The sequence below is a fragment of the Cygnus olor genome, chromosome 16, assembly GCF_009769625.2.
Source record: "Cygnus olor isolate bCygOlo1 chromosome 16, bCygOlo1.pri.v2, whole genome shotgun sequence".
Taxonomy (NCBI): domain Eukaryota; kingdom Metazoa; phylum Chordata; class Aves; order Anseriformes; family Anatidae; genus Cygnus; species Cygnus olor.
The window spans coordinates 7,973,335-7,986,961 of NC_049184.1; the positions used below are offsets into that span (position 1 = coordinate 7,973,335).

The 13,627-nt window shown below is 39.1% G+C and overlaps 1 protein-coding gene across 3 annotated transcripts in view; it reads left to right on the forward strand.

The window, feature by feature from the left end:
- The window catches only part of BCAS4 (breast carcinoma amplified sequence 4), a 40,716-nt gene that overhangs the window by 15,831 nt on the left and 11,258 nt on the right, over window positions 1–13,627 (forward strand). The gene's annotated exons all lie outside the window — the stretch shown is intronic.

A 13,627-nucleotide genomic window follows, 5' to 3' on the forward strand; every position in this document is an offset into this window, starting at 1 on the left:
CGTAAAAAGTGTAACTTGGCCAAATTTGGTAGTATTTTCATAGCAATGGGAAAAGCTGTCCCTGATATGAGGGCAGTTTTCTGTCAATTTAAAATTTCTGCTGTAGCTTATGAAGGCAATGGAGCTTTTCAAAAGGGCTAAACGACACATACTTTTCCTTAATTTTGTTATCTAAATTGGCTTGTTTTTGTTCCTTAAACTTTCCAAACATGTTAAGCCTGCAGCAGATACCCTGTCTGGGAAAAGTATCAATGCTGGATTTTTTTGCAAGGTTGGTCTGCCTATACAAATAATGTTGTATAACCAAGATGCCAAGAAGAACGGAGAAGGCCAGACTAGTTACTCAGATGCTGGCTTGAGTTGGGCTCAAAGATAGTACAATGTTTTTAATATATATATTTTTTTGTCCTTATGAAGAAAAATCTCAAGTATTGTGTAATTGTGTACTCATTCTTGCAAGCATCTTGGAATGATAGTATCAGTGAACAAAAGAGAAAAACAAATAGGGAATGGTGTAACTTTCTACTGTATTGATCTTGTGCCCTTCCTTTCATCTTTTTCCCCAAATATAGTACAACTAGAAAGCATGGTGAGAGAGCTAACTAGGATGAGCACAGATAAGAAAAGTTCCTTCACAGGAATTTCTAAACAGAAGATTTAGCCTGAGGGAGGACAGGACAGGATAGAGATTTGTGAAGTCATTCTGTATGTGGAGCAGGTGAATAGAGAATGATTATTCACTCCCTGGCATAATTCAAGAACTATGGTAATCCAAAGAAATTATCAGCAGGCAGGTTCACCATGCAAAAAAAAGGGAGGTACTTACTTTACATGATGTATTAATATGCAATGACACGTTCACAGGATGTTATGTATTCCATAAGTGGTCAGACAAATTCATGTAAAGTAATCCAAAAATTGATATTTTAAATATACATAGACCAGTCGTTCAGCCACGAATTCTTGGACACTGGGAAGTAAGTTGGTATTTTTGCCCTTTAAACCTTTCTTTAGGCAATCCCTTCATCTGGTCCATCCTGGACCTTTGAATAATGCAGTACAGCTACTTGTTAATGACTTTTATACTGTGGTTCTCACTGTAAATTCTGTCTCTGATTGGCAATGCTCTGTGTTGGTAAGGAATTACTAATTTCTAATGCCAGTGTGCAGGAAGCACTGAATTGTTTAAGGATATAAATGGAGTTTGGATTTTCCACAGCTACTTTCCTTTTGGTTTGGCTGTTGCTTGAAACCTAATAAGATCTCCACCAACTAATGAAATTTCTGTACTGTCTCCAAATCTGTTTCTTTGTAGTTGTCCATCCTCTTTCCTCTGTTCTGTAGGATATCATGGCACAGATGCCCCTTAGGCATCCTTTGCCATTTGAAAATTAGGACAGTCCTGACCATTTTTGTAGGTGAGTTTAACTTGGTCTGAAATGATGGTACCAAACTTGTATATCTTCTCTCTGTAGCCTTCTCGATCAGACTGGATATAAAAATTTGAGAGTTGCCCTCTTTGAGCAGAAAGAGTGTGTGCACATATGTGTATTTCAGCTAAGTGTTTTCCTTGTCTGATAAAACACGCTTGCTATTTTAAGTGCAAGGAAAATCTCATTCACATTGTTTTGCCATTATATTGCAAGGTGCAGTCTTTTTTTTTTTTTTTTTTTTTAATCTTTGACTCCGTGTTCGGGTATTCAAGTTGTTTCATATAGAATTCCAATGCATGGTAACACTGGGAGAGGTGTCAAACCTGTGGGAGAAAATTGAATAATCAGAATTCGCGCTTTGTGTTAGGAATATCCAGAGGTGGTTTGAAAAGAAACGACCTTATACTAAATATAAATTACAAATATGACTGTGTAAGTCTGACAGGTTATAAGAATATAACACCTCCTGGGGGAATGGAACAGAGGAAATAACTTTCTCCTGTGAAGTTTGCAGCTCTGTAGCAGAAAAGCTTTTCTCCTGTAAAGATTGAACTCTGTATGGGAGAAACTGTGAATTCAAATCTTTTGTCCAAAGATTTTATCTGTGCCCTGGCTGAATGGGGTTCAGCAATCGTAGAGAAAGGACAGGAAATCTACTTTAGAAAACTTTAGCGTGGGGAGTTTAAAAAAAAAATAAATCACTAGTATCTTTTCCAATGGACCAAAACCGAACATCAGTAATTCTTCCATTTTTTCATGCATTTTGTGATAACTGGCATTTCTTAAAACCGAAAAATGTCTTTCAGTGTCATTAGATAATACTCTTAACAGAGATTTATTTTTAGAATAATTTTTAACCCTTGTATAGTTGCAGGGAAAGGCTTGTAAAATTATAACCTCAAAAAATCTCATACCAGTGCTATGAAGAAAATGTACATGTTAGATTTTTCAGAGACTTTTTATTGTCAAACCAACAGCATAGTTCACGAATGGCATTGATTGGCAATGCTGCAAATGTTCTCCTCCAAGTGATTCTATTAGTTACTGGGCTGCCAACGCAGTGTTGCATGAATTCTAAACCATGGTACAACCGTGAGGGATATTTCACAAAATGTTGCCCTTTTCCTCTTCAAGCCAAAACTGGGGCTGATATATGATGGATCAGACACGGTTCTGAGAAAATATGCAAGTGGAAAAGATCCTTGGCATTCACAATTAGCTATCAAGTGCTCAGAAAAAGTCATAACTTACTAAGGACAAACATCAAATTAATGAGTTTTAATTCTGTAACACTGTTCTTTACATAATCTAAACCAGCAAAAATTGGTTCATAACTGTCCTCAAAGGTGATTGTGATCCAAACTGGGAAACTTTACGAATAAGAAAACCAAGATATTTTTGTTTCATGTTCTTTTCAAACATAATGAGAGTGACTGGACTGATACTCAAAACCAAGTCTGAGAAGCATACAGGAAAGAAAGGGATGGTAGGTGTATTTGAAACCATGATTGAAATCATTCTGGAATTTTGCTGCATAGTGTAAAGAAGCAGATAGTCAGAAATTCACTGTAAGTAGATGTTTTTACATTATTATTCATAAGCCCTTAATACTGTAGTGGTAGTGGGTTTTGTACCTGCAATTGCCTGACATATTGAAAGCACATAAAATGTCTTTTAAGATTATAAAAAGTTGTGTTTCCATTTTAATTTTCTTACTTTCCATTGTACTCACAAAGTGTCCTTAGTGTTTTGGTTTGTGCTGCCAAGCAATGAGTGCATGTTTTTATTTGGAGCATAACTTAATGCTCTTTGTATTTCTTTCCAATAACAGTTTTTAAGTTTAATGTTAAAGGCATGTTAATTTTAACTGTTATGAGATTGTTGTCAATTATTGATGATAGTCTTAGGAATTTTCAGAATTTCTTATTGAACTTGGGAAGATTATTTGTTTGCTTGTTTTCAATCCCTATTTTCTACTAATATAATCTCTAGAACAGCAGCTGGTCATCTGAGGAGGGTTTTGCTGTTTTGTCTGGACTAAGGTGCTCGCTAATGGTTTGGTTTGTTTTTTTTTCCCTGACACCTAGATTTTGGCAAATTGAACTGGGAACTTGGTAATGGGATATGAAGTACTGTCAGTTTATTTTACCTGCAGCTATGCTTGAGGTTGATCCTGTCCTATTCTGATTTAGACTGATCCGCTAGCAGCTTTGGGAGCCCCAGAGAGGTGGCAACGGTTGTGTGTTGAGAAAGGCAACACTTCAAATTAGGAAGATACAAGTGAGAGGATGTAGCAGGCCCAGAGGTCAAGATTTCAGCTACCTGTAGCTTTAGCCCTCATTCACCTGCTTCTCTGAGGGAGCTTGCACAGTTCTTGAAGTGGAGTCTGAGCTGCTTTACAGTTTGAGTCTGGCGTGTGCTAGGACAGCTTGAGAGAAGCTGCAATGCTATGCTTGGACAGCAAGCGAGCAGTGCCACTGGTGTGAAGGAACAGGAGGTGAGGGCGCTTGGGGCTTGAACACAGCACACAGGAGTAGAAATACAGACCTTCACATCAGGGCATTGAGAACATCAGGGGAGGCTGGGGGGAAGAAGTGGGGAGTGTGGGCTGTAGGACCCAGCAGGCACGTGCACAACAGTAGGTAGTTTCCAAGTGTGTGTGAATGGAAGTCAAAATACGAAATGCTGCCAGTTCCCAACTGAATGATTTTGTTTGAATGCACTTACAGCAGGTGTGAAAAGTCTTTGCACTAGAAGCTGTCCAAAGCAAGAGAGTACAGTGGTGCGTAAATAAGGACTTGGGTAGCTCATGTTCTGAGCTACATACACAGCAATGGGGAGAAATTGTAGTGCGATTGCTGCTTTACAGAGGATGACTGGTGTAAAGGGTCTCTTGTACTAAATAGGTGTTGCATGGAGGAAATCAGCTTTTAATCGAGCCATCACGCTGAAACGTTAGCAAAAAAAAATCTCTAACATTCAACAATGAAATTAAAATAACAATCTAGATTCTTTTTTAGTCAGTGCTAGGAATGGCTTCTGACTTCCTGTTCTCCAGTGGGAAGGGATTAGGCCCTTCATGTTTTGAAAGAGACTGAGCCAATTCCTGTTGCAAAATTCCAGTAGAGATCAAATGAATGAAAAAAAAACAGGAAAAACTTGATTTGTCAGAAAGCCACCTACATTAGTGCTCTCATCTCATTTCTGTCATTGAAATTGCTTTTAAACTATAATTGCATCTCACTGACAAAAGCTTCTGGCTACATATGTAAAGATTTGTAAAATATTGCCTTTCTGTAAGCTGGGTTGATCTGTGCCAGAAAATAGAAACCCAACCTCTGCGTGTAAAGAGCTCCTCCTCCAGAGGTCAGTTTCAGTGGCTCTATTGGTTCATGTTGTTGAGCTTTAAATATATTCTGCAGTACATGGTTTACTAGGCTTTGATGCTTGCTCTTGAAAGGCAGGAAAAAATCTTACTTCAGAAACATTTTACATAACAGTACCATGTGCAGAGTTAAAATGAATTAGTTACAGAAGAGATATTAGCTGGTGCCAGAGAAATAAGCGGTAAACATCTCTCCACCCTGCTCTTTTTTTCACATTCCTTTTGGCGGCTACTGTAAGGAATGAAGCAAGCAGTGGCTCCTGCTCACACTATTGATTTAAGCATTTGCATGTTATACATTGCAGCTCTGTACCAGCCTGTTTTCTTCGGGCAATATAGGATGTCTTGGGTTGTATCAGATTCTCTGTTTGTACTGTCATTTCTGTCTTCCATGTGAGGCTCTGTGCCATCATATCCATTGTTAAACAGGACTGTGTGCAGTCATTGTTACAAAACAATGCATGTAAAATACACAGCTCACGATTCCGGTGGTTCGGGGTTTCTATGATAAACGTGTGCTGTGCTGCTATAGATTCTTTAAAAAACAAAAGCAATATAACAAGAAAAGCTAAAACTTGGCCGCTGTGTCTCTAACATGAATGCCCTCAGGCCATCCGAGCAGCATGTTGTGAAAGGTGTGGTTGAGTCAATATCTTAGCAGAATTACTTCTCTGCATTTTTCACGCATCTCAGTTTCTTTGTTACAGGTGTGCCATTTATATCTCTAGTGTTAAGAGAAATTAACCATGTTTTGCAATATATTAAAAATATTCTCTTCTACTAAACAAAGGATGACTATTTTCCCTGGTTCTGTGTTTCTTGGGTTATACTGTTTTCCTCAGTTTATGCTCTACCAGCTACAGTTTAAACTCTAGCTGAGATGCAGAAACATACTGCAGATTACATGATGTTAGGGTTAAACATCTCAAATGTATTGTAATCCACTGAGAAATTATGTTCTTGCCAGCCATAGTTGTGGTGAGCTTGTTGGGAACTTTGTTTTACCATATTTCTGTGGATTATTGTCTCCACAGCATGGTATGCTCCTCCATTTATTTCTGTAACCATATAATATATACTTTTGTAATAGCGTCTCATCGGAAGAATGTCTGTAGAAATTGTGGTCTCAGTGTGACAAAAACAAAATTTTCTGTCTTTATTTTGTTCCTATTCTTAATTCTGCACCAAAAAAAAAAGTTCAATTCATAACTTATGGTAGGGTCTGTATGGCTTAATTGAGATCAGGACGTGAATCTTGAAGAACACAATTGACAGTAGTTCCAGGCGCAAACTGCTTGCTGTGTTAAGACACCAGACAAATGGTGGGCAAAAGGAAACGTGTGTACCATCATACTGATGGGAATTAGAGGCATACAGAAATAAAAATGACTTTATTATAGTTGTACCATAAATCTACAGTACAGCCTGGCACTATATTGAAGTGTCCACAGAACATTAAGTAGAAGACTGTCTCCATGAAACTTGTTTGCTGAACTATGATAACACTTCAGCTTTCCACTTCAAGTCCTTTTTTTAAAGGATTAAGGTAAATACATGATTTTTCAGAAGTGAATGAACAATCAATTTTATAACCGGATAAAGTGGTACAAGACCCAAGAAGATACTGTGAGGTAGTAAAGGGTTTATGCAGAAAAATCCTCACTCCAGATATTCCACACAGAGTAATTTCTGTGTTAAAATCTGGATGCAGTTGGCACAAGAAAATATTGGAAAGGAATTTCTATTCTGATGTGTCTTTTATAATGCAGAACACGTAGCTTGTGGATTTTCACAGTATCCTGATGTGATACTCAGCTGTGACCTTCACTGTAAATCAAGTTATTTTTATGACTGTTTTTTTCTGGAAGTGCACTTATAGATTAAGGTGAATGAAATATGAAGGTGATCTGAGAAATGAAAATCTTGATCCTGCATAAATACTTTCAAATCAAATTAATCATAAGTATGTGTGTAGATATCTACTCACATGCAAAATGATCCACAAAATGCTGTTGTTTGTGAAATCAGTCTGAACTTTAGCATTCACCAAAATACCTGATATGATTTGTGTATGAAGTGAGGAGTGAAGTTAGTGAGGCTCTGGCAATTTTTTTTTCCTTCTTCGTTTTAACGAATGCAGTGTAAGACCACAGTGTTGTTACAAAGTTGCCTGTTCTCCAAAATGTCTTGGGTAAGCAAGGTCAGTTTGCAGAAATTATAATTTTTACACAGGCATAGTCTGACAAACGTGGGTTCTACTTCCTTGCTCTGAGCAGTGTGAGTCTTACTCTCGCCCCGTGTCGTGGTCTGCTTATGGAGTTTATTATTGCCTTCCTGTCCGCCCTCCCTCACTTTCACACAGATGTCCAATTAACTCTCCCCCCTGCTTTTGCTGCCACTTAGACGGTTCTAACTGGGACGCCCACCACCTTCTGAAAATATTTTATCAACTTGTTTTCAGTGCCTCTCTTTTTTCTGTATAAGAGACAGTCACATATGGAAGCCTCCTTCTGCATTCTGCCGGCTTCCTCTGTGACTCATTTTCCTGAATGATTGCTATTCTGTCAGTGGTTGTATGTCTTTCACATCAGTTTTGGCTGGGACCTTTATTTTTAAAAAGTTGCATGTCATCTAGGAGCATGGGTAGATGTTAAATGCATCTAGAATAAATACCTGTATTACATGGCAATAGTGAGACTGGAATAACTTGAACTCAAGTAAGTAGTGGCTGTCAAGTTTTTCTGATGAACGTGACAACTCGGCTGGATCTTTTGTTGGTATGCAGAAGTAAAGTGAAACCAATGTTTGTTTTTCTTTCATATGCTGGGCTATTAACTGGGGCAGTTTAGCAGCTGCTTATGCAGTGTGGAGGGACACTAGAGAAGAGACAGAAGTCAACTGGGGTTGAAAATCATTACACCTGTCTTAGTGCAAGCTCTTCTCTCTTTGAGCCTTCAGTTTAATATATGCGGTCTTGAAGTAGCAGTAAAGGGGATGATCTTGGTCCAACATACTTTAGAAAATGAGAACTTGTATGTTGTTACAGGGGAGATGCGTATCTTGTTTTCAAGCATCAAAACTGTCCTAGGTAAATATACATTTTTGCAGCAGTCTTAAAATTATGCAAGCTGTTAATAAAATCTGTGCAACATTTTTTTTTAGTACAGAGAAAGCTACTCAATTAATTCAAATTTCAGGAAAAGGGCGGTAAGTAAGGAACTAAAGATGGTAATACTTACACATATGGGTTTCATTAATGTCAGAATGATTGAAATGCTAAGTGAATTTAAGAAACACCTGGTCTCCTTTGCAGAGAGGAAAGATTGATCTGGTGTGGAAGTAAAGAGGCTTGAGCTTTAAATACAAAGGATCTGGGGCCAGATAGGTTTTTTTGCACTATTAAGAATGTCTTGTGTTCACGTATTTGTGACATGATTATATCCTGCTAGCGTCCTTTTTCAGTCATGTGCAATGTAGGCCGATAGTTGTTTGCTTTGGTTATGACCAAAGTTGTTTGGTTTTTTGGTTTTTGATCATTTGCAGTCATCAGGAATAGGAGCCCAACAGCCAAATAAAGTTCTGCTAATATCAAATCATGGCAGGTAAAGTTAGGAATACACCCAAAGAAAGGAGACATCCAAAGAGTCTGTAGTTTTGTGAAGGTAAAATAGTTCTAGGCACTGGTAATAGGGAACGGATGAGATGGATCCTGGGCCAGAAGTCACAGTTTCAAGTTTCATGCGCTGACTAACTTTATCATTGCAACTAGGAGCATATATTGGAGCCAGTGTTCGTACATGGTTACTGCACAGTGACTTTTGTGAAAAGGTTTTGTTCATTTTTCCAGTCAATAAGTTTCTACCTCAATCGCCATCATCACACATGGTTCTGTAGGGAAACTTGCTTTGGAATTTACCCATCTAGATCAGGACAACAGCCACTGCCCTGCTGCTGCTGCTCCTCAGTGGATCTGGCATACTAATGGCAGGTGCCATGCCCCAAAGTAGCCATCAGGTGCTTGCATGATAAGCACCCATTCAAAGCATGACAGTTTTAAAAAGGCACAAATGCACATCTGTTTGTTTGTTTTTGTTTGTTTGTTTTTCTTGGCAATAGCTAATCAGAACTTCATGGCTTAAGAAATATTTCTTCCTTGGTGACCTTGTGCCATAGCAAATTCCTTTTCCCTCGCATTACTGAAAGGCTTGATTGCACTTTAGGAATATTACTAGAAACACACTGAGTGTCAAATGAAGTACCATAAAACTAAAACGAAGCTTACCATCATGTCTTAGCATCCTCTAAGTCATAGGCCTGACTTTTAGGGTAAAATGTTGATCACCTTTAGTTTTCAAGGGGGTAAGAAGTTAGGAGGTTTGTTTGTTAAAGTTGATTTCTAATCCTCGCTGAAAAATTACATGTTTCACAAAGTGGGGAAACCTTCCATCTGCAGGTTTCCATCCCTTCTGGCTGGGCCATTTTCTGTGGTTGGTGGGCACTTCTGTCTGCATAATGGATGCTTTGCAGGAAAGGTGCTTTGCTGTGCTGGAGCCTCTAGGAGCCGTAGTGACTAGCATTTTTTTCCAGGGCCTTCAACACAAATGTGCACGCGCGCACACTCATACGGTGGTTCCCTTCTGCACGCTGTCTCCAAGCATATTTCCCTTCCCCCAGCTCTTTTACAAACTGTTTCTCCCCGAGGCAAATTTCTTGCTGTCTGGAGTACCAAACATGCACAGGCACTTTCTTTTTTTCTTTATCTTTAAAATTTTCTAGTGTAGCTATTATAAGCAGCAGTAACTAAAAGGACTATTTTACTTAGTTTTTTTTCTGTTCTTAGTGCATGTGTGCATAAAAAAAATAAAAAATGAACCCATAGTTTATGGCTAAGTGAGGCCAGGTTTCTCCTGTTTCTTTCTTTCTTTCTTTCTTTCTTTTTTTTGAAGTGTCTTTACTCAGCAGTCACATTTTTTTCTTGTGGTAAAAAATGCAACATGAGCAGATGGCAAGTATTAACACATGAAATGCGGTGCCTGCTTGAAGTTGATTTAACAGTGCTCTAGGTTTCTGTCACTGGCGTTCAGTTAGTTAAGTAGTGTTTACAAGTTAATGAATTTGTTCCACTTGAAATATTTGATGGTATGTGCTGAGGTTCAGCAGTAAAGGGATCCTTTAGGAGTAATCGAGGAAAGCATGAGGTTTCTAGACACTGAGCTTGTGGGTTTTAGCATTTTTGCCATTAATAGGAAACTGAAAAGAGGCAGAAGGAGCAATAGTAGACAACAGCATACAGCATTTTCTCTTACACTGGTGATGGTGCTCTGAGCTGTGCAGTGATACAATACCTTAGAGCAGCTCCATATCTGAATTGTGTAGCTTGCAATTTTATTTCTATTGAATAGTCCTACATCTCAGGCAAGAATATGAAAAACAAAGTTTTATATAGCAAATCAGACAACACTTTGATATTTCTATATGATCTGCTTGCATTCTTGCTTTCAAAGTATGAATGCAAACTATTACATATATATATATATTTATATATATGCTATATATAGCCCACATTGGCAGCAAAACTGCCTAGAATAGGATGATCAAATTCAGTATATTTTCAGTTCATGCGTAAGACTCCTTCCTACAATACGGCATGCTATCTACCTAATAACATTTGAAACTAGGCCAGGTCCAAAAATTGTATTCACGGTAAGAAACAAAACAAATAGTGGTTGCTGGTAATTGAGAATCATGCGCACATGGGATCTTACACAGCAAATTCCTCTCTGCATGGATTGCTTAGTTTGTCAAAACTACGTCAACCTGTGAATGAGCATTCCTTGTCTGGCAACCTGTAAGCATGAGTGCATGGGAAGAGTTAACACGTTTCGAGCAACCAGTGCCAAAATAGTATGTTTTAAAGGCATAGTTGATAGTCCTGCCATTAGTTTTTGAGTTTAGATTTTAATTTTGTTAAGGCTTTTGTAAAAATATGGTCCTCCCTCTACTAATAGTAGTCTAGTCAAATAGGACGAAGGCCAAGTTCCTGTTTGAAAAGGGGACCATACTTGCTTCAGCTCTGACGTGAAATGCAAGATCCGAACTACCAGATAAGACCAAAGTAATTGCTCTGAATATGCACGAGTGCATCTTTAAAACCTTAAAGCTGACAATGATTTACGGTGTCCTTTAGGAAGGCTTTTCTCTCGAGTAAACAATGCTTAGTTAAGCACTGCTGAGACCGGTGCAGGAGCACACTTCCGGCAGGCAGCGTGCAGCTTGCTCGACCCTGAGGCCTGAGGTCGCGGGATTTTAGCTACCTGCGAGATGGTGTCGTTAATCCCTGCCTGTCCGCGAGCTGCTCTCCTGCTGCATGGGGTTTATTCACAGACAGGAGACTTGTTAACCCCTGCCTTTTATTGGGCTTTATGGACGTGTGACATCATTGGCAGCCAATCAGGAGGTGCTTCAGGGCTGAGTTTAAAAGCTATTTCATAATATATTTATATTCAGTGCAGATATTTCGGGCCTTCAGTAGCATTCATTTTGTCGCAGAGTCCATGTGTCAATATGGCTTAAAAAAAAAAAAGGTATGAAAATAACATGCTAGCTCTTAGGTTTTTTTTGTAATGCAGCTGGGTGGTGAAATGCTGTAGAAAGCGTAGCTGGGATGCTGGAAAGCAGTTATTGTGGAAACGATTTTCTTCCTTCAGCAGCAGTAATGCTGCAAGCCCATCTTGGGCAATTGTTCTGTGCTCCTTGTGTTGCTGCTCCTGCTTAAGCAGCCAGACCTGCAAATACTTCCCAAGCTGCTCTGGCTTGCCAAGAACAAAAATGCAAGACAATCTGCAGAAATCGAGCACGTGCAGAGCCACCCTGGCAGCCGGGCTCAGCTCCGCAGCGCTGCCGTCACCCTCATGGCTCAGCCCAGGCCCCCTCGCGCCCAGCCCTGGTGGGCCCTTTGCCTTTGCTTGGTCCCACACAGACTTTTAGCTGTCACAACTTGACCATATTGATGGAGGGCTCTTTCCTGATTGCGTCTCTTCCAGAAAAGTCTGGTTAGTCCATTCCAACTGCTGCACTGTTCCTGCTTAACTCTTGCATTTCCAGAGCGCCCCCTGCATTGGGACCATATGTGACTGTAAAACCAAAATACTATGATCATTCTTACAGTCTTGAAATTATTTTTGGTAATAGTTGTAGCTTCTAGAAAACCCTATTTTTTTATATAAAAAAGAAATGGGACCTCAGTGGTGGGATTATACTTTTTTTTTTTTTTTTTTTTTTTTTTTTTTTTAGTTTGGGCTGATTCATTTCCCAGTTAGGCACAGTGGCTGTGCTCATGTCAAGCTGCTAAAATCTCTATTCACATATGTTCCACGACAGGCCTGTAAAGTGTACATGTGCGGTGCTGACTCCTTCATCCTGTTGGGATCCCAAAGAGTTTATCTGCTCCTGATCAAAAAGATTTTGAAGAAGCTTTTCAGATGCTAGCTGTATCTCTAGCATGCTGTTCACAAATGATTTAGAAAATGAGGCATACAATGAGATGAGAAAGCTTGTTGACACAGTTATTTTGAGATCACAGAAGTGAACGCCAACTGCAGAGAGTGTAGACAGACTGCAACATTGAGAGACTGGGTGGAAAAACTTGTAGCCAAAACGAAATGTCGATAATACAAGGTGATGCAAATGGGGGTGACGTGAGTGAGCCCTGCATGGTGTTGGCCTCTGAACAAGCATCACAGACTCATGAAAGCCTTCAGGTCACAGGTCAGTAGCAAGCAGGAAAGAAAATTGCATGTTAGGAATTATTAAGAGAAGTACAAAGAAAGAAAATAAAAACCTTGTACCACTGTAAATCCATGGCTTCATCTTCAGTACTGACTGAAGTTCTGGTCCTGTTGCAGCAAAACTAGCAAAGGCACCTGGAACTGGAGTTTGGAACCACCTGTCTTTGAGAAGCAGCTAAGCAGACTAGGATTTCAGTCTTCTCTTTTCCACACTAAAGAAGGATTCGTTAGAGTTTTTTAAAATCTAAAATTGCATGAGGCAGCAAGTAGAAATTATTATCAAGAAAACTAATTTTTTTTTTTCATGTAATATATCACTGAAGTTTGGAACTCAATGTTGTCGTTGTATATGAGAGATTTACGTATGTTGATCAGACAAAGTCATTTAGCAAAGTTACCTTTCTGTTTCTGAGATCCTCTATGCTGCAAATTCCTGTAGGTTAGGAGAGTATTCAGAGCAGCAATGCAGCATACTTGCCCTGTTTTTATACCCTAAGCATCAGCTGTTGGTCTCAGCTGGAGATGAGTTACTGAGCTTTGATTTGACAGTGTATGCATGCTGGCTATTCCTGTGTCTGTGGACAGATTTCTTATACTACTGTAGAACAGCATCATAGCTGCTGACTAGAGGTTGACGTACAAGCCAAACCTCATTGATCTTTGTTTCCTTCTGTATTACTCTTGGAAACTGAGTGTAATTTTCCATCTGCTATGACTTGTGGGTGGATCAGTTTCACTGTCTGAATGCCTTCTCATTGAGCATTAGAATACCGTATATTTTGTCAGGCTAAATTTAATGCTACTGTATGCTTGCCATGTTTTTGGTATCTGCTGGATTGCCCAAGGTGCTGTGTGCTTTCATTTCCCATTGCCTTAAATGGAAACACAGGAAATGTAGGACCAAGACCTATCTGTTTTAATACTTTTCCTTTATGAATATTTTTTTTTTGCATGAATCTCCTGAAATTCAAAAAGGATAAGCACTATATCCTGTACTTGTGATGGACTGACACCCTGCTGTG